This window comes from Pan paniscus, chromosome 12, assembly GCF_029289425.2.
Source record: "Pan paniscus chromosome 12, NHGRI_mPanPan1-v2.0_pri, whole genome shotgun sequence".
NCBI lineage: Eukaryota > Metazoa > Chordata > Mammalia > Primates > Hominidae > Pan > Pan paniscus.
The window spans coordinates 123767996-123792293 of NC_073261.2; the positions used below are offsets into that span (position 1 = coordinate 123767996).

At 52.2% G+C, this 24298-nt stretch overlaps 1 protein-coding gene and 1 long non-coding RNA gene across 2 annotated transcripts in view; one reads left to right on the forward strand and one right to left on the reverse strand.

The window, feature by feature from the left end:
• The window catches only part of LOC112438915 (uncharacterized), a 258190-nt gene that overhangs the window by 204063 nt on the left and 29829 nt on the right, over positions 1–24298 (forward strand). The gene's annotated exons all lie outside the window — the stretch shown is intronic.
• LOC117979050 (uncharacterized) lies at positions 7461–11105 on the reverse strand. Its single transcript, XR_004669646.3, has 3 exons — positions 9451–11105; positions 7876–7931; positions 7461–7598 (listed from the first exon to the last, which is right to left on the reverse strand). It is a non-coding gene; the product is annotated as an uncharacterized LOC117979050 (long non-coding RNA).

The window sequence follows — 24298 nt, forward strand, 5'->3', positions numbered from 1 at the left end:
GGGAAGCGAACCCCAGGAGGGACCGCAAACCTCAGCTCCCCCGCGGGGGCACCAGGGACCTCGGGCGCGGTCTGAGTGACCGAAGGAAAAGGCGGTGTTTTCCAGAAGTCATTTAAATGATCAATGAAATTCAATTTTACTCTACGTAATTTAAAAAAATTAATAGACTTTCTTTTTTAAAGGAGTTTTAAGTTTACAGAAAAATGGAGCCCAGAGTACAGAGAATTTCCATCTACTTCCTACCTTCACCCCCTCCATTCCCTCCATAATTAACATATCCCACCCCCCCACACACATATACACACACCATACACACCCCACCCCCCCACACCACACATATATACACATGCCACACACACCCCATCCCACACACCACTCCATACACACCACCCCACCCCCACACACCACACATATATACATACGCCATACACACACCACTCCACACACAACACACATACATACACACGCCATACACACCCCACCCCCCCACACCACCACCCAACACACACCAAACACATATACACACCACATGCACACCCCACTCCCCTACACCACACATATAAACACACGCCATACACACACTACACCACACACACACACCACACATATAAACACACGCCATACACACCCCACCCCACACACAACACACATATCTACACACGCTATACACACCCCACCCCACACACACCAAACACATATACACACCACACGCACACCCCACTCCCCTACACCACACATATAAACACACGCCATACACACACTACACCACACACACACACCACACATATATACACACACCATACACACCCCATCATCCCCCCATACACCACACATATATACACACCCCATCACCCCTACACACAGCACACATATAAACACATGCCATACACACACCACCCCACACACACCACACACACACATATACATACACCAGTTCACACATACCACACATATCTACACACACCATACACACTGCCACCCTCCCACACCACACACACATATATACACACCACACATATATACACACACCATACACAGCCCACCACCCCCACACACCACACATATATACACACACCATACACATACACACCCCATCCCCCCACACACATATATCCACGCTATACACACCCCACCCCACACACCATACACACATCACCCCAAACACACCGCACACATATCTACACACACCATACACACACCATTGCACATACATCACACACATATATACACACACCATACATACACCACCCCACACACACCACACATATCTACATGTGCCATACATGCACCACCTCACACACCACACATATCTACACACACCATACACACATCACCTCACACACACCATACACATCTACACACACCATACACACATCACCTCACACACACCACACATATATACACACACCATACACACACCACCACCCCCCAAACCACACACATGTATACACACACCACCTTACACACCACACGTATCTATACACACCATAAACACACCACGTCACACACACCACACATATATACACATACCATACACACAGCACCTCACACACACCACACATATATACACATACCATACACACAGCACCTCACACACACCACACATATATACACACACCATAAACACACCACCCCACACACACCACACACATCTACACACACCATACACACACCACCCCACACACACCACCACCCCACAAACCACACACGCACTACACATACACATGTACACACCACATACACACACACAGGCTACACATGCCTCCTACACATCCATCTACCACTGGCACACACCCCCATCCCTAAACACACACACCCACACCCTCCCATACACACACCCCCATCCCTACACACACACATCCACACCCTCCCCATACACACATCCACACCCTCCCCATACACACACCCCCATCCCTACACACACATCCACACCCTCCCCATACACACATCCACACCCCTCCCCATACACACACACTTCGCTAGTGAAGAACCACAAAGCCAAAAGCCTATTAAGCTGCCGGAAGTCGAGTTTATGAAGCTATAACAGCTTTAGGAAAAGACATCCCAAGCTCCTGGACTTTTGGAGTTGGAGGGAGCCTGAAGGTGTATCCCCGGCTCCTCTCCAAGGTTTGGGAACAAGGGCTGGTGGCCCAGTCACTTCCCAGGCACTCAGGGAGCAGCAGGCAGGGTGGCTGGAGAGCAGACTCACAGGGCTCCTCCCTGCCTCAGTCACCAGCAACACCTGTGGGCTCCTGGCCTGTAGCCGCCTGACCGTGGTCACTGCGCTCAGCCTGTGGTGTGAAGGAGGCCATGTGCTTGACTGCTAAGACAGCTCGTACCCCGCTATGGAGGTTTGAGATCCCGTGAATGCCCCCGTGTTGTCTAAAAAGCAAGCTGTGGTAAGGCTAGCTCACCTTTTCTGAGTATTTACCACATGCCAGGGAAACTGAGGCTGTACACAGAGTATCCCACTCAATCCTCACTTCTCTCAGGAGGCGCTGTCCTGACATTACATGGGGAAACAGCCTTGAGCACGGAAGCAAATGAAACCAGAGAGCAGGGCGTGAATTCCATTGCTGGTGCTGGAACTCTGCCCTCCTGAGGCTGCGTGGCTGACTGGAGCCCAGGAGACTTGAGTGGCAGGGGCCACTCCGCCCAGTGGCCATGCACTGCCTCTGCCTGGCCTGCCCCTGGTTCTGAGAGCTGGCTCTGGGCCCTGCTGCAGTCCTCACATGTGCGTGGAGCCTCCTGGAGTGAAGGTCTTCCTGAGCCTCCCCTCCCAGGTGGGCCTCACCTCTCCAGCATGCAGCTGCCCAGCTCCTCCTCCAGCCACAGCATCGTCCACTGCCCAGCCCCAGGGCCAGGCAGGGTGTGTCTCCAGTTAAGCATAAGCAGACTCACTGCCCTTGAGGGATTTACTGAAAGGAGAAAGACTCGCTGAATGGCCCTGCCTATGGCAAAGTAGACCTGGTGTCTGCCAACTCCAGCTGATTGACGCACAGGGGCCCTCATGAGGTGGCTGGTCACTGTGGTGGCCTCATGCTGTCATCCGGAGAGCAAAGGCAGGGCAGGTCACCAAGCTCAGGTATGATGAGGCTCTCAGGGGAGCGCAGAGGCCCTGGCTCTGAGTGAAGAAGGCAGGTGTTCCAGGTGTGCACAGCAGTGAGAAAGGCACCAGCACCCACCCACCCACCGGGAGAGGAGAGAGCTCTGCTCTTGGCCACACACACCACACACCATCTTATTCAATTTCAACACAAAGCACATCAACTACTCCATTTGCAAATGAGGAAATGGACGCACAGAGAGATTGCGCGGGCTGACCAGAGTTGCTGGGCTGAGGACCGGCACTGCCAGGGTGGGCTGCAGGCTGTGGGCCCCCTGCCTGGTCTCTCCACGAGCTCCAGCCACCTCTCATGAGGAACATGAACCCAGGCCCAACCAGCTGCAGCAGGCAGGCTTGTTGATTGTCCCACCTCCCGCTCCAGGGTTATTAAAGGTGGCCGTGTTCCCTGATGGGCCTGCCCTGCTGAGATGAGTGTGCACACAGCATTCTCGGCAAATCTGGGCATGCCTATGGAAAGCCCAGGGGCCCTCTGGGAAGACCAGGCCCGTGGAAATCTCAGGGGTCAGTGGGAAACCCAGGCTCCTCTTACGCAGTTGCTCCCTGGCTCTTCCTGAAGGGGCGGAGCTCCCAGTTTAGATCCTGCGAATGGTGGTGAATAACACTCATGTTCAGTGTGAAACAAAGAGAAACCACAAGTGTGAGGCCCTCTAGGTGCTCAGGTCGTATGTCCTAAGTTATTCCTCATAATACCCTTGGTACAGGCATGCCTGGTCCTATTTTTAGATGAGGAAATTGCAGTTTAGGGATGTTTGGTGATTTGACAAATCGCATCGCCAGTGAATGGCAGAGCCATAATTCAAAACAGCATCTGTTTTACTGAAAGAAAAAAAAAGTAATTACTGGTCAGCTTATTTCCTTATTGATCCTTCCAAAAATTGGTGTTATATCCTCAAGTAGAATACATGCAAACTATATATTTTTGCTAATATATAATAGTTCCAATACTTTCTTTCAAATGTTTTATCGCCTTGGAAGTATGGCCATAGGAACCGGAAGAGGGAAAGGCCGGCTCTGGGAACAGCTGAGCTGCCCTGCTCATGAAACTAGGGCTCCCTCCTTTGCTTACCAGTCACAGCATGCATTTTCTGAGTTTATTTCCCCTTAGAGAATCTCAAGGAAATTTGTACTTTGAAAGGGAAGTAAACTCCTTGGAGAAATGGTTGATTCTAGGACAGAAGCAGTAAATGTACAAGACGAGCCCAGAGCATCTTGCAGAGCAAGAAAGCAAGGAAGTGCTCAAAACCCAAATTAAAAACAAAATCCAAATATAATGGGAGGCAAGGTTGAGGGGAGACAGGAGCTGACTGCAAGGATTCTCCAGTGGCTGAAGCTGGGGCAATTTCAGCAACAAAATAAATAATGTGGTGCTGAATTATAACCCAAAGTATAAAATGCATGCCAGTGCTTTTATACACATATAAACATATAATTGAGTAAATACATGGAGGAGAATAGACAAATCTCTCATGCAGAGAAATTCTAATTCATGAAGATACTGCACCCTTGTGCAGGTGTGGCTGAGCTCCCACCCCTACAGCGTGGGCTGTGCACAGCGACTTCTCCCACAGAGGCAGCCCGCAATGGGGAGAGATTTTCAGTGAGAAGCCTCACAAACCCTTCCTCGGCCAGGCGACTACGTCGAGCAGCAGCAGAGGCAAGTTATGCTGGTAGCAGATACCTGTGATAGGACTTCCTCGGCCAGGTGACTACGTCGAGCAGCAGCAGAGGCAAGTTATGCTGGTGGCAGATACCTGTGATAGGACTTCCTCGGCCAGGTGACTACGTCGAGCAGCAGCAGAGGCAAGTTATGCTGGTGGCAGATACCTGTGATAGGACGTGATGGGAGGACTCTTCCTCCCCAAACACAGAACCCAAGTCTAACCATCAAGATAAACCTCAGCAAAACCCCACTGGAGGGGGCATCCTACAAAACACACCCAGCCAGCACTCCTCACAGCTGTTAACAAAAACTAGGGAAGTCCCAGAAACTGTCCCAGCCGGGCGGAGCCCAAGGAGACACGACGGCTCAATGTCCTGTGGGATCCTGGGTCAAAAAAGGCGTCAGTGACAGCTCTGTCCACCTGAATACATTACAGGCTTTGGGTAATAATGTAGAAATAGTAACTCATTAATTGTGATAAATGAGCTAGATGTAGGTTAGGTGTTGGTAATGGAGAGGGATGGGCACTCGGACTGATCTTCACAACTTTTCAGTAAATCTAAAACTATTCAGAAATAAAAAGATTATTAAAACAAACAAACCTAAATAAGTGAATTTTTAAAGAAACCTGACTTTCACATAGTTTATTGATAGCTCACTTAAGAAAATAAGCCCATCACAGTCCATCAAGCTGAGAGGTTGGCGTGTGCGTGTTTTGGATCTGTGTCCCCACCCAAATCTCATGTCGAATTGTAATCTGCAGTGTTGGAGGTGAAGCCTGGTGGGAGGTGATTGGATCATGGGACGGATTTCCCCCTTGCTGTTCTCGTGATCGTGAGTGCTGGGAGATCTGGTTGTTTGAAAGTGTGTGGCACCTCCTCGCTCTCTCTCTCTTCCTCTTGCTCTGGTCACGTAAGACGTGCCTGGTTCCCCTTTGCCTTCCACCATGATTAAGAGTTCCCTGAGGCCTCCCAGCCACATTTCCTGTAAAGCCTGCAGAACCATAAGCTGACTAAACCTCTTTTCTTTATAATTACCCAGTCTCTCGGGTAGTTCTTTATAGCAGTGGGAGAACGGCCTAACACAGCGTGCTACAGGACTACTATCACCAAGGGGCCGCAGCGTGTTCCTTAGCAGAAACTATTTTTGCTTCTCTTGAGGTTTAAGATTTGGGGGCTATAAGTGATGTTGGATCTGCAAGTATTTAAATAAGATAATGCCGATAAGAGGATCTACCCATACAAGCTGTGAAGCTGAGGGCTATGGCCATTACCAATGGTGTGTGTCGACGAGGGCTCCAATATGGGGTGGATCCAACTCCCTACTGAAATTCCTCAAGCACCCTAGAGTTCCCACAGCTGGGAGACAGACATGGTGTGGTCCAGTGAGAGCACTCTTCTGGGAGAAGCCACCTGGCCCCGTACTTAGTCTGTAGGATTAGGATCACACACGTGGCTTCCGAGGCTGAGAGGAACATGAGAAATTTCACTGATGGATAGATGAGTCTGTTGTAAAACAAACACAGTTCTGCAGCCCCTGAGTGTCCATTGCCAGGCTGTGGTGTAGCTTCGGGCCCCAGACATGGGAGTCAAACGATAGAGAGATGAAAACCAAAGATGGAACCCAGCAGAATTCTTCAGAACAACTCACAGAATAAAGGCGTAAGAAGTGTGTTCTTTCTTTGGGTGCCACAGCCTGCAGCACTGGGAATCCAGGATATTTGAGCTTCCAGGGAACTGGCATCCATGACCCTGATCTCCACTCCAGCTGGGATGAGCCAGAGGCCCAAGGCTGCGCCCCGTCGGCCCTCTGCACTCTGTCCCTGGTCTACATCCATGGGCATCTACACCCCAATCCTGAACCAAAAGCCGTCAAGGAAGTCTCCATGCAGATGTAGTTTGCCTGCAGCCCCAAGTCTGTAAACTGGGGGTTCGTCCACCACTTGGAGAATTGTGAGCTCACTTCGGAAGCTGCAAAGGCTGCCTCAGAGGCTCCAGGATGTCCTCAGAGATACTGGCCTGAGTTGGACAGAGAGTCCCCATATGCGCTTCCCATAACAGTTTTTCTCCCCTTTTTTGCTAAGAGAAAACCACAGTGAGAAAATTCTAGCACTGTTCTTTTTGGCTCCAGGCCCTTACAGGGCTGTTGGCACTGGGTAGATTCCTCTCAAACCTTTTCACTTGGGTCCACATCGCAGTCCTGTGTTTCCCACTGCCCCAGCACCACTCCACCTAACGTCTCGTCTGCCGCAGAAGCTGAACTGACCTTCATTCTCTCCAAACGTGCCCTTTGGCTCTTCTGCTTTGGCTAACAGCAAAGTGTTGTCAGTTTAATTTTCTGCTCTTAAATGGAGAACTTACTGTGTGCTGGGTTTTCTTCCAGACAGCCAAGACAAAAGAAAGAAAACATGAACAGGGGAGAGGGGGACTAACATTGATGGAGTGTCTGTCATGTGGCAGGCTTTGTAAACACATGGAAAAGAGAATAATAACCAAACCCTGAGAGGCAGCCATTTTTATTCTCCTTTAGAGGGGAAACTGAGGTGTAATGAGGTTGGTCCTTCTCCAACATTCACACAAACAGTGACTGGCACAGGCTGAATTTAAGCCCAGGTATGTAGATTCCAGATATGATCCTGGCGCGTGATCTGCATCTGAATGGCTTTAGTCCAGTGGGGTGTCTGGAATTATGCACAGCCTAATAGAGTCGCTTTGTATAACCTCTTCTAAAAAGTAGATCCTGGTGAAACACGTCACTTTCTCCAAGGAGAACTGATTTAGGAGAGCAAAGATTAAAGTGGTGGGCCACAGACTGAAAAAAAGAGCAAGGTTTATTGTCTACCTGTGCTAAGCAGTGTCCTTTCTTTATTAAATCAGGTTGTTATAGCACACACACTTCCTCAGCTGTTAGTATAAGGCAGAACACATATGCAAACAATGCCCACGAGCCCTCCCTCACTGAGCTTGCATTCTGGTAGGGGAGACAGACACTAGACACATAATCAAGCAAGTCAGTATTGGAATGGAATTCTGGCGAGTTCTGTGAAGGAAAGCGGTATGTTGGCCTCTAAGGAGCAGCAAGGACTCACCCGGCTCCAGGGCAGCCAAGGAGGCTTCCTTGAGGAGGTGATTGTCACTGGGTGGCCTGCAGGTTGAAGGAGAGTTAATTAGACAGGAAGAGATGGGGATTCCGGTGGGGCGTAGAAAAAGAAATCTTGCAGACACACACAACGACACGTGCAAGGGTCTCAAGGTGGGGAGGGAGCGGAGACAGTGGGCAGAGGGCAGGGCTGGAGGAATGAAGGAGCATGTGCTGTGCAGGGTAAGGCAGGTGGATTGCAAACGCGCCCATCTCTGCATCCTCTGAGGACTCATGACCTTCTCACTCTGAGCCTGCAGCTTCTGCCTTCAGGAGTTGGAGTCTAAACCCCTCCAGCCACCCTGCCGCCAAAACCGGGCCTGCCTTGCTTTGACTAAAAGGACATGGTGAGCACAAACCCTTCTGAGCCTCAGCCTCAGCCTCAAAAGGCCTGTGTGCTTCTTCCCACTACCTCTCTGTCTGTCTCTCTCAATTCCGCCCAGGCAGAGGCCAGTGACACAAGCCAACGCCATCCTAGGCCAGCCAGCTCCAGCTCCCCAGTCAAGGAGACAGACTCAAGCATGAGCCCAGCTGAGATCAGCAGATCCAGCCCCCATGAGAAGGGCTGCCAAGCTGACTCATAGACTCAGTGAGAAGTAAGAAATAGCTGCAATTTTAAACCACTAAATTTTGGAGTGGTGCGTTAGGCTGCAATAGCCATTTCATCCACACAGGAAAGAAGTAGGGATGGCGAGAACCGTAGGTCACATTAAGAATTTTTTATTTTATCCCAAGGGCAAGCCAGTGAGACATTTTTCTTTTCTCTTCTTCCTTTCTTTTTTTCTCTCTTTTCTTTTCTTTTCTTTTTTTTTTTTTTTTTTTTTTTGCAGGGAAGTGATATGATGAAGTTGGCATTCTAGAGAGACAATTTTCTGAGCAGTCAGAGAACAGCAGCTGTGTGGGTGGCTCTCATTCACAAATGACATCACCAGTATGTCTCTAGGAAACAGAGCCTGACCTCTTTGTTTCTGTCACCTGCTATCGTGCTCATTAGCTAAATTTTATCAACCTCTCTGGGTCTTAAATCCATGAGCATTAAGGCAGCTCTGAGTGAGAGGCTACAACCATTCCCTGCGGCCACAGATTTCACCAGAGAGCTGGTGACAATAAGTGAATATTCATTAATCCATTCCATGTACAACACCAGCCAGCCACCCACATACCTTCACATCCACCCATCTGCCCACCCCGCCATTCGTCACTCCTTCCATCCCCCCGTCCATCCATCCTCCCTTTCTTCCTTTGATGGAGGGTGACCTTTGCACCTGTCTAGCTAAGTATAATACCTCCATTTTTCCTTAGGTCTCAGTGGCCTCACCTCTGTAAAGACCTTATTTTCCAGACATTCTTCACTCTAAATCCTGCATTGTTCCTTTCTTCTCTCTATTGTTTTATTTCCAAGAGCAGATACACATGATTTATTTCTTCATTCCTTAGTAAATCCTCTTGACTTTTCTTTGTCCTCAAGGTATCAACATGTGTATCTAGTTCCCTTGATAGACAAACTCCCTGAAAGGGTACCTACCTGCACCTCCTCCACTTCTCCCCTGCTATGCTCTCACAGTGGCCATCAGTCTTCTCTGCATCCTCCAACAACACTCTTCTCATCAACATCAAGTGATCAGGCCTTGTTCTTTCCTCCTTGAAGCCATTTCTCTATGTGGCCTTCAGGACATCACCTGCCTCATGTTTCTCCTACTGCTCTGTCTCCTTCTTCTCAGTCTCCATTGCAGATAACTTAAAGCTGGAACATCAGGGCTTAGTCTTTGAAATGTTTTTATTATGGTCACATTTATGCTTTACTGATTCCATTCAGAGTCATAGCTCTAAACACCCTCTGGATGTTGATGAGTCCCATTGCATATGTGCAGCCCCATTCTCTCCACAAACTCCACACTCATCTATAAAACTGTGTGTGTACAGCAATTCTGTTTAGGTGTTCAACAACTGCAAGAGGTCCCATGTGAACTTCAAAGCCTGCTTCTCTTGCTTTCTTCCTAAGTCAGCTAATGATTGTCACATCCTTCCAGTTACTCAGCCCAAATACATAAGAATGACTTTTATCTCTTTTTTTTAATTCTCTGAATGCATTACTAATCCATCTTCAAATCCTGTTGAGTGTGCCAACAAAATACAAACAGCAATGACTACTGCTCAACAGCTTCTTCTGTCTGGGTATAAAAATGGCCTCAACCCACTCTCCCTGCACTCACCTTGAACCTTAGAGTCAATGCTCAGCACAGGAACCAAAGTCACTGTAAAACACAAATGATACATGAGCATTCCACTGATTAAAAGCAAGATACTCATAAGATTTGCTGTGTACTCAGAGTAAACCTAAATCGAAGCCTGTGGGACAGAGTCCTATGTGATCTTACCTCCATCAGGACTCTGACCACTGGATTCCATAGTCACTTGTGCTTATTCCACATTACCCATGCTAGACGCCTCCTGGTCTTTAAAGAAACTCGGCAGGCTTGGCTGGGTGCAGTGGCTCACGCCTATAATCCCAGCACTTTGGGAGGCTGAGGCGGGCAGATCACGAAGTCAGGAGATCGAGACCATCCTGGCTAACATGGTGAAACCCTGTCTCTACTAAAAATACAAAAAGTTAGCTGGGCATGGTGGCAGGTGCCTGCAGTCCCAGCTACTTGGGAGGCTGAGGCAGGAGAATGGCATGAACCCAGGAGGCGGATCTTGCAGTGAGCCGAGATCGTGCCATTGCATTCCAGCCTGGGCGACAGAGCAAGACTCTGTCTCAAAAAAAAAAAAAAAAAAAAAAGAAGGGAAAAGAAAGAAACTAGGCAGGCTCAGGTCTAAGAGCTGTGGCATTGATATTCCCATTTATTGTAGTGCTCTGCCATCAGCCTGATCCTCACGCCAGCAGGGGCTTCTCCAGCAGCCTCCTCCTCACACCAGCAGGTGATCATCTATCAGCTTCCTCCCTCAGTCCAGAAGGTGCTCCTTCATCAGCCTCCTCCCTCACTCCAGCAGGTGCTCCTCCATCAGCCTCCAACCTCAGTCCAGCAGGTGCTCCTTCCTCAGCCTCCTCCCACAGTCCAGCAGGTGCTCCTCCATCAGCCTCCTCCTTCAGTCCAGCAGGTGCTCCTCCATCAGCCTCCTCCCTCAGTCCAGCAGGTGCTCCTCCATCAGCCTCCTCCTTCAGTCCAGCAGGTGCTCCTCCATCAGCCTCCTCCTTCAGTCCAGCAGGTGCTCCTCCATCAGCCTCCTCCCTCAGTCCAGCAGGTGCTCCTCCATCAGCCTCCTCCCTCAGTCCAGCAGGTGCTCCTCCATCAGCCTCCTCCTTCAGTCCAGCAGGTGCTCCTCCATCAGCCTCCTCCTTCAGTCCAGCAGGTGCTCCTCCATCAGCCTCCTCCTTCAGTCCAGCAGGTGCTCCTCCATCAGCCTCCTCCTTCAGTCCAGCAGGTGCTCCTCCATCAGCCTCCTCCTTCAGTCCAGCAGGTGCTCCTCCATCAGCCTCCTCCTTCAGTCCAGCAGGTGCTCCTCCATCAGCCTCCTCCTTCAGTCCAGCAGGTGCTCCTCCATCAGCCTCCTCCTTCAGTCCAGCAGGTGCTCCTCCATCAGCCTCCTCCTTCACTCCAGCAGGTGCTCCTCCATCAGCCTCCTCCTTCAGTCCAGCAGGTGCTCCTCCATCAGCCTCCTCCCTCAGTCCAGCAGGTGCTCCTCCATCAGCCTCCTCCTTCAGTCCAGCAGGTGCTCCTCCATCAGCCTCCTCCTTCAGTCCAGCAGGTGCTCCTCCATCAGCCTCCTCCTTCAGTCCAGCAGGTGCTCCTCCATCAGCCTCCTCCTTCACTCCAGCAGGTGCTCCTCCATCAGCCTCCTCCCTCACTCCAGCAGGTGCTCCTCCATCAGCCTCCTCCTTCAGTCCAGCAGGTGCTCCTCCATCAGCCTCCTCCTTCACTCCAGCAGGTGCTCCTCCATTAGCCTCCTCCTTCACTCCAGCAGGTGCTCCTCCATCAGCCTCCTCCTTCAGTCCAGCAGGTGCTCCTCCATCAGCCTCCTCCTCACTCCAGCAGGTGCTCCTCCATCAGCCTCCTCCTTCAGTCCAGCAGGTGCTCCTCCATCAGCCACCTCCCTCACTCCAGCAGGTGCTCCTCCATCAGCCACCTCCCTCACTCCAGCAGGTGCTCCTTCCTCAGCCTCCTCCCTCACTCCAGCAGGTGCTCCTCCATCAGCCACCTCCCTCACTCCAGCAGGTGCTCCTCCATCAGTCTCCTCCCTCACTCCAGCAGGTGCTCCTCCATCAGCCACCTCCCTCACTCCAGCAGGTGCTCCTCCATCAGCCTCCTCCCTCACTCCAGCAGGTGCTCCTCCATCAGCCTCCTCCCTCACTCCAGCAGGTGCTCCTCCATCAGCCACCTCCCTCACTCCAGCAGGTGCTCCTCCATCAGTCTCCTCCCTCACTCCAGCAGGTGCTCCTCCATCAGTCTCCTCCCTCAGTCCAGCAGGTGCTCCTCCATCAGCCACCTCCCTCACTCCAGCAGGTGCTCCTCCATCAGCCTCCTCCCTCACTCCAGCAGGTGCTCCTCCATCAGCCACCTCCCTCACTCCAGCAGGTGCTCCTCCATCAGCCTCCTCCCTCACTCCAGCAGGTGCTCCTCCATCAGTCTCCTCCCTCAGTCCAGCAGGTGCTCCTCCATCAGTCTCCTCCCTCAGTCCAGCAGGTGCTCCTCCATCAGCCTCCTCCCTCACTCCAGCAGGTGCTCCTCCATCAGCCTCCTCCCTCACTCCAGCAGGTGCTCCTCCATCAGTCTCCTCCCTCAGTCCAGTAGGTGCTCCTCCATCAGTCTCCTCCCTCACTCCAGCAGGTGCTCCTCCATCAGTCTCCTCCCTCAGTCCAGCAGGTGCTCCTCCATCAGCCTCCTCCTCACTCCAGCAGGTGCTCCTCCATCAGCCTCCTCCCTCACTCCAGCAGGTGCTCCTCCATCAGTCTCCTCCCTCAGTCCAGCAGGTCCTCCTCCATTAGCCTCCTTCCTCACTCCAGCCAGTGCTCCTCCATCAGCCACCTCCCTCACTCCAGTCGGTGTTCCTCCATCAGCCTCCTCCTCACCTCAGCAGGTACTTCTCCAACAGCAGCCTCCTCCCTCAGTCCAGCAGTGCTACTCCTTTCATCTCCTTCTCATTCCAGCAGATGGTCCTCAATCAGCCTCCTCCCTCAGTTCAGCAGGGGCTCCTCAATCTCCCTCCCCCTCTCTCCAGCAGGTGCTCCTATGTCAGCCTCCTCCTCATTCCAGTAGGTGCTCCTCCATCTACCTTTTCCTCACTCCACAGGTGCTCCTCCATTAGCCTCTTTCTTCAGTCCAGCAGGAGCTACTCCTTCTATCTCATCCTCATTCCAGCAGGTGCTCCTCTGTCAGCTTCCTCCCTGAGTTCACCAGGTACTCCTCAATCAGCCTCCTCCACTCTTCAGCAGGTGCTCCCCCATCAGCCTCCTCCCTCAGTCCAGCAGGTGCTCCTCCATCAGCCTCCTCTCTCACATTTTTTTTATAGTACCCATCTCACTGAGGCTTCTCTCTCAACCTCATTTCTCAATTTTTACCCCACACACTTCCTGTGCTTGGCATCTATTTTTTTTTTTCTTCTTAGGATACTTCCAACAGTTTACATACTTTACATATTTCTCTTGTTCATTGTCCCCTACACTACTAGGCCTGAGCCATGGGGAGAATGATTTTGCTGTTTTCAAGGCCAGATCAGTCATCACGTTTTTCAGTACTCAGGAAATGTTGATAGAATGAATGAATAACTGGATGAATACACATAAATGTGTCGAGCATCAGGACATGACAGGATCAGACTTGCCAGAAATTCTCCTTGCCTGAACCAACCTGCGCCAGTGCTGGACATGTCGGCGCCCATGGCCCTGCGTGGGAATGGAGTTGCTCAAATGCCCTGCGGAAAATGTGCCTGGGTGTTACCACCGAGGTGAGCACAGAGGCAGGGCCTCCCTCCTGCATGGTGCTGAGGCCTGGGTGGAACAAGCTCATCTCTACTGAACCTTCACTTTGTGCCAGGGACTACTTAGACACCGTGTAGAGGTTGGGGCTGATGCCACCGAGGTGAGCACAGAGGCCGGGCCTCCCTTCTGCATGGTGCTGAGGCCCGGGAGGAGCAAGCTCATCTCTACTGAACCTTCACTTTGTGCCAGGGACTACTTAGACACCGTGTAGAGGTTGGGGCTGATGCCACCGAGGTGAGCACAGAGGCCGGGCCTCCCTTCTGCATGGTGCTGAGGCCCGGGAGGAGCAAGCTCATCTCTACTGAACCTTCACTTTGTGCCAGGGACTACTTAGACACCATGTAGGGGTCGGGGCTGATGTTGGATAATGGGGTCCCTGCTCCCAGTTAGACGTCAGCTCGAGGAAGTTGGCAGCCCCTCTGTCCTGGGCTCCTCACCTGCCTCACGGGGCCTTGGGCTGAGCCTCCAGCTCTGTCTGGTCCTAAGCCAATGATCCATCCCCTGCTGGCCTCGTTCACGCCCTGCTCTTTTCCAAGGCTTCTTCCCGTGACTCTGCCTGACCTGTCAGTGGCTCTGCAGATTAACTTTGAAATGCATGTTGTCAGGAGCACCTAAGCCTCCAATTCCAGGCTGGTGGGAGAGCCACGTTGAATATTTAATTGTTTTTCATGTGGTTGCTGCTGAGAGCTGCCCAGGGTAAGGTCAGCTCTGAGATCATCCGAGTTCGTCCGTAATCACCGCCTTTACAGACTTCTCCAAGGGTTCAGTAGGAGGCTCAATTTTCGCCCCATTAATATTAATTCGTTGGCTGTGGGGGCTTGTTCTGATGACATATTCTCTTGTTAAATATTCATGGCTGGAGCTAGAGGTACACCGCAGACTAACTATTACCAGGGGAAAATTGGAGCAAATCACCATTAACTGCTCCTGACAATCGTCTCTGATTTGTCTCTCTGCCCTTTGAGAAGCAGCCTCCCTGTCAGAGAATGTCCAGCCTGGTCCTTGTCAGGAGACAGGTGGGATGGGAGGCTTCTGGCCAGTTGCACAAGGGCTCTTCTGTGGCTCTTGGATGCACCAAAGGCCATGCGATGGGGCCCCTGTTCTGAACGAGAGGCCCCGGCACCCTGGAGACGCAAATCCCCGAGCGCCAGGCCTTTCGCCTCCTGTCATTGTGCACAGCCTTCTGCTGGCTTCACAGACAGTGGGCTGTTGGGGCGGAAGGTATTTTCTCCACCACATCTGCATGTTTACAGATAAGAAACCGATTCAGAGATGTGAAGGGCTTTGATCAAAGTTCGCATATTAACTAGGGTGGGGCTGGGAGAAAAATCCCTGACACAGTAGGCTTCTTATTGGTAAATCAAAACCAGTAATCAATATTCTATAGCTGGTTCCATCAAGTAATGTTTAGATCCCACAAGAGTGAGAGTCAACCTGCTTATAGTTAAAGTCAACTTGCTCATCAAATTATTTCAGATGAGACCGGGTGCATTCAGGGTGGTATGGCTACGGACTCATCCAGTTATTTTAAACAGCAATCAATCAACAGGACTTGACTGACCCTCTGCCCAGCTCTGAGCACCATTCTAGGCCTGGTGGAGGAGCCCGTAATGCCAGGGCCTCATATGACTCTAGAATGAGTCCCCAGCACAGGCACTGCCATTGGCACAGAGCCACCCACTAACCTGCAGATGCCTCCAACGTGCTTTGAATCCATTCAGTCTTGTTTTAGTTGGACCGAGCCAGGCTCTGTTGCCTGCTGTCTAGAATCTAAACCATTAGGTTGACGCAGAAGTATCCCAGTTTTTGCCATTACTTTCCATGGCTAAAACCATGATTACTTTTGAACCAATGTAACAGTGTCAAGTGTCAGCTGAAAAGAATCAGACTAAATGCTTTCTGGTAGAAATTCTTCTTGGGGAATACACTGAGTATTTTGGGGGCTAAGAATCTGCTTCTTGGCCTAGAAACTCTAGCCCACTGCCACCTTTTATCTTCTCTTTTTTTTTTTCCTGTCTTGGACCTTTGTTTTTTTGGTCATTTGTGTTTTAGTTCAGTTGTCAATTTCTTCATCTGACCTTAATGTAAAGGGCCTCTTGAAGCCAGTGGCCACCTGAGATGTGGGAAGGAGCAACCAGTCACAGCTACACAGGAGGGGCCTGCCAGGGTGCTCTCTCTCTCTCTCTGTCACAGACACATACCCAAACACTCACACACATGCACACGCACACACACGCACATTAATTCTATGCACATCCCTGCATTCAGGGCCAGAGGAGGTGGGATTGTACTCAGTGATAACACAAGTTGCCGCCGAATCTCCCAGCTGCTCCTGCCCCTGATGCCACTGCGAGGAGTTAACAATCCTCCAAAAGGAAAAAAAAAAAAAGGAAAAGAAAAGCAAAAAGGAAAAAAAAAGAGTGTGCTGTCTGACGTAGTTCTTGTCTTAATGACTTTCTCCTGGCTCAAATCCTGTTTTCGCTAGGATTACTAGTGACTTCCCTGGAATTTTTTGTCATGAAGCCTCTGGGGTCGGTTGTCCACTGTGGCGAAATGCTGTCTTGATCTGATGTCTGTGAGCTGGGAGCCTGATATGTGCTATTTTATCTCTGCACATGGTCTTTCTTTCTAAGATGAGATCAGCATGGCTTTCCATGGTTTCAGGGCTGTGCCCTACAAATGCCCTTGCCAATGTGTCCATCTTCCCTGGGCTCTGCTCTCTGAGTCTGTGTCCATCTTCCCCGGGCTCTGCTCTCTGAGTCTGTGTCCATCTTCCCTGGGCTCTGCTCTCTCTGAGTCTGTGTCCATCTTCCATGGGCTCTGCTCTCTCTGAGTCTGTATCCATCTTCCCCGGGCTCTGCTCTCTGAGTCTGTGTCCATCTTCCCTGGGCTCTCCTCTCTGAGTCTGTGTCCATCTTCCCTGGGCTCTGCTCTCTGAGTCTGTGTCCATCTTCCCTGGGCTCTGCTCTCTCTGAGTCTGTGTCCATCTTCCCTGGGCTCTGCTCTCTCTGAGTCTGTATCCATCTTCCCTGGGCTCTGCTCTCTCTGAGTCTGTATCCATCTTCCCTGGGCTCTGCTCTCTGAGTCTGTGTCCATCTTCCCTGGGTTCTGCTCTCTAAGTCTGTGTCCATCTTCCCTGGGTTCTGCTCTCTCTGAGTCTGTGTCCATCTTCCCTGGGCTCTGCTCTCTGAGTCTGTGTCCATCTTCCCTGGGTTCTGCTCTCTGAGTCTGTGTCCATCTTCCCTGGGTTCTGCTCTCTCTGAGTCTGTGTCCATCTTCCCTGGGCTCTGCTCTCTCTGAGTCTGTGTCCATCTTCCCTGGGCTCTGCTCTCTCTGAGTCTGTGTCCATCTTCCCTGGGTTCTGCTCTCTGAGTCTGTGTCCATCTTCCCTGGGGTCTGCTCTCTCTGAGTCTGTATCCATCTTCCCTGGGCTCTGCTCTCTGAGTCTGTGTCCATCTTCCCTGGGTTCTGCTCTCTGAGTCTGTGTCCATCTTCCCTGGGTTCTGCTCTCTCTGAGTCTGTGTCCATCTTCCCTGGGCTCTCCTCTCTGAGTCTGTGTCCATCTTCCCTGGGCTCTGCTCTCTGAGTCTGTGTCCATCTTCCCTGGGCTCTGCTCTCTCTGAGTCTGTATCCATCTTCCCTGGGCTCTGCTCTCTGAGTCTGTGTCCATCTTCCCTGGGTTCTGCTCTCTGAGTCTGTGTCCATCTTCCCTGGGTTCTGCTCTCTCTGAGTCTGTGTCCATCTTCCCTGGGCTCTGCTCTCTGAGTCTGTGTCCATCTTCCCTGGGTTCTGCTCTCTGAGTCTGTGTCCATCTTCCCTGGGCTCTGCTCTCTCTGAGTCTGTGTCCATCTTCCCTGGGTTCTGCTCTCTCTGAGTCTGTGTCCATCTTCCCTGGGCTCTGCTCTCTGAGTCTGTGTCCATCTTCCCTGGGTTCTGCTCTCTGAGTCTGTGTCCATCTTCCCTGGGCTCTGCTCTCTCTGAGTCTGTATCCATCTTCCCTGGGCTCTGCTCTCTGAGTCTGTGTCCATCTTCCCTGGGTTCTGCTCTCTGAGTCTGTGTCCATCTTCCCTGGGTTCTGCTCTCTCTGAGTCTGTGTCCATCTTCCCTGGGCTCTGCTCTCTGAGTCTGTGTCCATCTTCCCCGGGCTCTGCTCTCTGAGTCTGTGTCCATCTTCCCTGGGCTCTGCTCTCTCTGAGTCTGTGTCCATCTTCCCTGGGCTCTGCCCTCTCTGAGCCTGTGCCCATATTTCCTGGGCTCTACTCTCTCTGAGCCTCCCTGTCACCATCCCTCAGGGCTGATTCCTCCCTAGCCAGCTCACAGGCGGGTTTCAGGAGCCTCTTCACAGTCTGCATGCTCTGCTTCTCAATTGTTGGCTCAGGATACGAATGGAGAAATGCTGCCCCATGACGGGCTGTGTGTCTGCTGCTCAAACTTCAGCTGTGGTTTCATCATCCCAGCCAGTAATTTCCCAGAAACCCACCTCCTATTATACCTCAGAACAGGTTCCTTCCCAGCACCCTTTCCCCGATGATGAGGCATCGCAGGCACTTTCGATTTACGATTGTTGCCTTAACACCCCCGGGCTCTGTGGGGTGGCTGCGCTCCATGGTCATTACAAATTACAAAGGCAACAATTTGTTGAACACCTATTATGTTCCAGGCATTTTCCAAAACGATTGCCTAGCAGGCATTTATTTTCAAACCTTACACGGGATGCCCCCTTTTTTCTTAAATTGTGGTAAAATACACATGGCATAAATTTTACCACTTTAACTATGTCTAAGTGTACTGTTCAGTAGTGTTAGGTATATTCACATTGTTGTACAATCAATATCCCGAACATTTTTATCTTGAAAAACTGAAATTGTCCCCGTTAAAGAATAACTTTCCCCTTTCCCTCAGCTCCTGGCAGCTGCCCTTCTACTTTCTGTCCTTATGAACCTGGCTACTCTAGATATTTCACATAAATGGACTCACACAGTGTGTGATTTTGTGTGTGTGTGTGACTGACTCCTTTAACTTGGCATAATGTCATCAAGTTTAATGAATGTTGTGGCATGTGGCAGAATTTTCTGACGCGGTTCTCTCTATCCTTTCCAGCCCTTGTTATTTTCTGTCTCTTTGGTGGCAGCCATCCTAACGGGTGTGATGTGCCTTCAAGGGCCTCTTACCAGGTCGGGGCATTGGGACCAGCCACTCGGACAGGAAGGACCAATACAGGAGCAGGTTTGTGGACAGAATCTGACCAGTCACTGCACCTGCGCCCGTGAGTGTGGGGCTCGGTCCTTTGGCTCATGACATGCCCTGCAGGCTGATGTGAGGGACAGGCCATGGCCAGCGATGCTTGTCTCTGCTCCACGCTGTTCACAAACTCGTTAGTAGCTGAGACTTACTCCCCACAGTCCCCCACTGCCTGTCTCTTCAAAGCAAGGCCGTTTCTCACAATCAGCCTGAGTCTCCTTGAGTGGGGCCTTTCAACAGCCAGGGCCCCTTCTTCCCTGGGCAGAGACCCCAGACCAATCTGAATAATGGCACCCCGTGTATGTCTGTGAAGTGCAGGAAGGCAGTCGACAGGCCAGCCTCACCCTGGCCTCCATCACCCTGGGGCCCGGGTGCCTCTGCCCGCTCAGCCTCAGTGACCTTAGGGCCTCTGGGGTAGAGAAAGCAGGGTGGATGCACTGAGCTCTCCGGCCAAGTGGACATGCCGGCCAGGCCAGGCTGTGGCGTCATCCTGGGCGGGGGCTGTCGAATGTTGCCCCTGGGGGCTTGGAGATAGTGGGTTTCTCATGGGTTTCACATCAGGCGCAGCTGGGCCAGGACTGTGGTTTGCCGTGAAGCAGCTGGAGGACTGAGGGAGAAATGGGCTCTCAGTGAGACACAGCTCCCTCCCGTCTAAAATGGGGACGTGGTGGTGCCCCAGGCCAGAGAAGGCAACCCTGCTCACAGTCACTTTCTATACTGGAAATGGGGCGAAGGGTCTGCAGACGCTTGTCCCAGCTCTGACATTACCCATTTGTAGAACCTTGGACCAGTGAATCAGCCGCCATAAATCCCAGTTTCCACACCCGGGAGGTGGACCCCTCAATGCCACACACGCTTCCAGCCGGCTCAAGAGACTGAGCGAGACTGGACTCGCAGTGGCCGGCGCGGTGCCCGCACACGCGTGTGCGGTGGTTCTCAGCAGGGGGCGGCGCGGTGCCCGCACACGCGTGTGCGGTGGTTCTCAGCAGAGGGTGGCATGGTGCCCACACACGCGTGTGCGGCGGTTCTCAGCAGGGGGCGGCGTGGTGCCCGCACACGCGTGTGCAGTGGTTCTCAGCTGCCGGTTCCTGAGTCTTCCTCTCTTTCCATCCAAACTACGCACTTGCTTACAACACTGAAAGTGCGATGCAGTCTCTTGGGGCCTCGCTTTCATCCTATGGGAGATCTTGGGCTGAAGAATAGTATCCAAGGGCAGTTCTGACTTTAGTACTTGGGTTTATTTTATTTTTTTTTGAAAAAAGCAATATTCATCAAACTAAACAAAATGTTGCAATTAGCTTCTTATTGTCACTGAACTCAGTAATGAAGGAATTGAGAATTTTGTTTTCCTTTCATCATTTTTATGTTTCCTGGTACGCTGTAATGAATGTCACCACTTACTCTCAGGTAACTATGTGGAGTGACATGAGCTAATTACATACTTTGTAACCTCCAATCAGCAGAATCTCACAGTATATCATGATAATGCCCTACTGCAAGAATGCCTGGCAGAATTGCGGGTTAATTATGCATACCTTTAATAGAATCATGGTGTGGGGCAGGAGTGGGGGCCTCAGGAGAGAGAGATGCGGAGTCAGCTCCTCTGCCCTTCCCGGTCCTGACGGCTGCACAGTTGTCCTCTGCTGCCGGGGAGGTATATGTTGGTTGCATTTATTTGTATGATTATAAAAAGCCCTTGCCCTTGCAAAGCAATTTATACTGAACAAAATATATTCATAGGTAGTATTTCATTTGATTCACAAATAAACTTAGGAATTGGTAGACAAAGGAGGAATGTTACTATGTTTATTTTGATTATTATCATTTTTTTTTTGATAAATGAAACTGTGGCTCGGAAATGATGAAGCTAAGCTCTGGCAGAACCGGGACTCAAACCCCTGTCCCTGGACCCAGAACTCTGGGCTCTTCCAGGACCACGTCTCCTGCAAGAGAGTTTTAGATATGGGGAGCAATGGCGAGCTGAGCTTCCTCCATCTCCGGCCACCCATGGCTGTCTCTGCCACATGTGGTCACACGTAGGACATCCTTTTATTATCTTCATCATCCTCAATGATGTCCGTGTCTGCTCATTCGCTTCCCTGTCATCTCACGGCGGTGCATGGGGGCATTGCTTGCTGTCCTTGCTGTCTGAGGCCATCCTAGAGACCCCAGTTGCTGTGGGTGTCTGCGAGGCCCATAGGCCCCTGCTGTTGAGGAGAATGTGTTCCTTCGACGTTGGAGCAGACCGTTTTCTCTCTGAGCCCTGGCTTTCATTCCTGCCCTTTCTTGCTTTCCTCCCACTGTGAGTGGCTGCGTCTTGCTGGGGTCGGCCGGTCACCTTCACGTTGCTGTGTGTCTTACTGAGTATCTGCGTCTTGCTGGGGTCGGCCGGTCACCTTCACATTGCTGTGTGTCTTACTGAGTATCATCTTGCATGGCCTCCCAGGGGACCAGGCCACATGCGTGTGAGGACCGTGTGGAAGTGAGAGTCCATGAGAGAGTGTCTCAGGCAGGCGTCGGAATCTTTCTATGGCGTAATTCTCTCTGACAGCCTGGAGCCGCCTCTGCTCATATTCTGGGTCTCAGCTGTGTCCCTCGTAGCTGAGGGCACTGACTGTGAGACCTCTGGACAAGCGATGTGTGTCTGTCCCCACAGTGCCATGACCTGTGAGCTGAGGGAGCGGCTTCTCATTGACTGAGGCAGCAGCGCAGATGAGTGGACGCCCCGTGAGCAGCCACAGCCAGCACCTCCTCCACTAGTCCATTGAAAAGATCAAGTGTGCGTGGGGGGCGTGGTGGGTGGGGAGGGCTGGAAAGGGCCCCCTGAGCATTCATGTGGCAGGTGGTCTGTGCAGACAAGACTCGTTCATGTTCACGATGCCTCTAGGAAGCAGGCGCCGTGCTCTCACTTCACAGATAGAGGGGCTGGGGCTTGTGGGCAAAGCTGCTCTCTATGCCCTGCTGAGATGTGGCCAGGGACAGGGACCGAGCCCTCTCCACCCCTGCTGCCTCCTTCCCCAGCCTGGAGAACTCCAAGGACCGAGACTCCAGCTGGCTCCCAAGGCCTGGTCTCAGGTGCGCCACGGCCAGGCCAGTGTGGGGTGAAGGGAAGGCCGCCGGACGGTGCGGGGTGTGCAGAGGCTGTGCCGTGAGGTGGCTCCTGTCGGAGGGGAGCCCAGACTTGGGCATCACTGGCCGCCCGTGATTCTGGCAGCTGCTCCCCAGGACAGTGAAGTAAATGTGTCATCTGCCTCTTCCAAGAGTCGCTCACCTTTTCTCTCTGGCAACAGCTGGGGTGGACTTATTCGTTGGAAAGGTGCCTCAAAGGACAGCTCCCCTGATGCAGAGAAAGCGCTCACACCTGGTAGTCCCCCAGTCCTGGGAGAAGAGGGCCTCATTTTGGGGTCTTTCTTCAGTGAAATGGGGATTGCCTTGTCCTGGGGTCTGCCCAGCTCTGAATTTCCTCCCTTCCAGGAGGTCTGGGTGCCTCCTGTCCAGGGTATGAGCCCTTGAAGGAGCTTTGGAAGGGGAAGGAGCAGATGTCGCCTCTTGCCCCAGGTCTTCTCAAGGCAGGAGTGTGCCTGGTGGTGCGGACCTGGGGCCTCCCTAGGGAAGAGGGTCGGGGATCAGCAGCCAGAGGAGGAAGAGCTATGAGGTGAGCTCTTTCTTCGGAGATGTTTGCGGAATTTTACCCTCAGGAAGTTAAAGCCGGGCAAGGCTGGGGCTGTGGCACCATTTGCCCAGCTCTGGGGTCACCATCCTGAGGCCCAGGTCACAGCGGGCTGGTGTAGGAGAGGAGAGGCCTGGCCTCTGGGGCACCGCGGGAGTCTTTTCCCGTTCAAATCCTCTTATTCATCCAGCGGCAGCTCCTGAGCGTGGCCCTGGGGTAGGCAGTGGGTATATCAAGGCTTGACATGTCCCTGTGGAGGGGGCAACTCCCACCATGGAGGGAGGTGTGCAGCGAAGGGAGGATGTGGAGGAGGACAGCGGGGCCTGGTGGCCGTTTTCTTGAGACGTCTGAGAATTCGAAGAGGCTGGTGGGCAGAGCCCGTGGGTCCACCCCCCCAGGGGAACACACAGTGTCCAGGGAAGATGTATTGGCAACACCTGCCAAGGGCCAGATGGGGGCCATATGCGGCCCTGGAATGCACTGGCCCATCCAGTGCCATGTGGGCACCTTCACAAAAGCCCGAGTGTGCCAGCAGCTGGACGGGTCAGGAGGGCATCCTCCAGGCCCCACATCCCTCCTGGCAGGAAGCCCTCCCTGCTGCAGCCCCGGGCAGCTGTGCCTCCTCTCCCCCGCACCCTGATGTCTCCCCTCACTCTTTCTCTCCAGTCTGGAATGAAGAGATAAGAAGCTGGAGCTTCTTATGTGAAAAATAACCCTCCAGCCACGGCTGCGTCACCAGGCACAGGACTGCATCCTGTGGTTCACCTAGAATTCTTGACCAAGGCATCCCTCCCCGTGTTCTCTCCTGGCCTCCCTGCCTTCTGCTACTCAATCTCCAGTAGCCCAGCCACCTCCTCACTCCACCAACCTCTTCTCCCCGACGCTGACGGTGGGTCACTGTCACTCCCTCCCTCCCTCTTGACTACCCCTGTTTTTTCTCCTCCCTCTCAGGCTTTCTTCTGGGCTGTTTTGTGGGCCCCACCTCAACACAGAGGCTGGTATTTCTTGGGTCTCTTGTTCATCTGCTTTGGGCAGAGGTGACTGCAGGCCTTTGGTAACTTTGGAAATGCTGCAGCAATGAAGGCTCTGAGACCTGGATACCCGATGGCACTAGACTCAGTGCCCTGCACAGAGCTCCTGCCCAGTGCGATGAAGAATGAAGTGGACACTGTGGCCATCTGCACGTGGTAGCTCGGGGAGGGGAAAGGAGTCCAGTGTCCACCATCACTCAGCTGCTCTCTTTCCCGCTGGTGCCTGCTACCCTCCTGTCTCCTCTCTGCCCTGCGGACTCCTCCCTCCCTAGCTGGGAGGGGACAGATGGTCCAGGTGTCATTTCCTCCAGAGCTTGGACAGAGCCGGGCCCTCCCTGCCCCCAGGAGGCTGCCCTTCTGTTATTGTTAAACATTCGGCAGACTCACCACTCCGTGCAGGGCATGAGGCCGCATCCTGGATTAAGAAAACAAGCTCTTGGAGGGGAGAGAC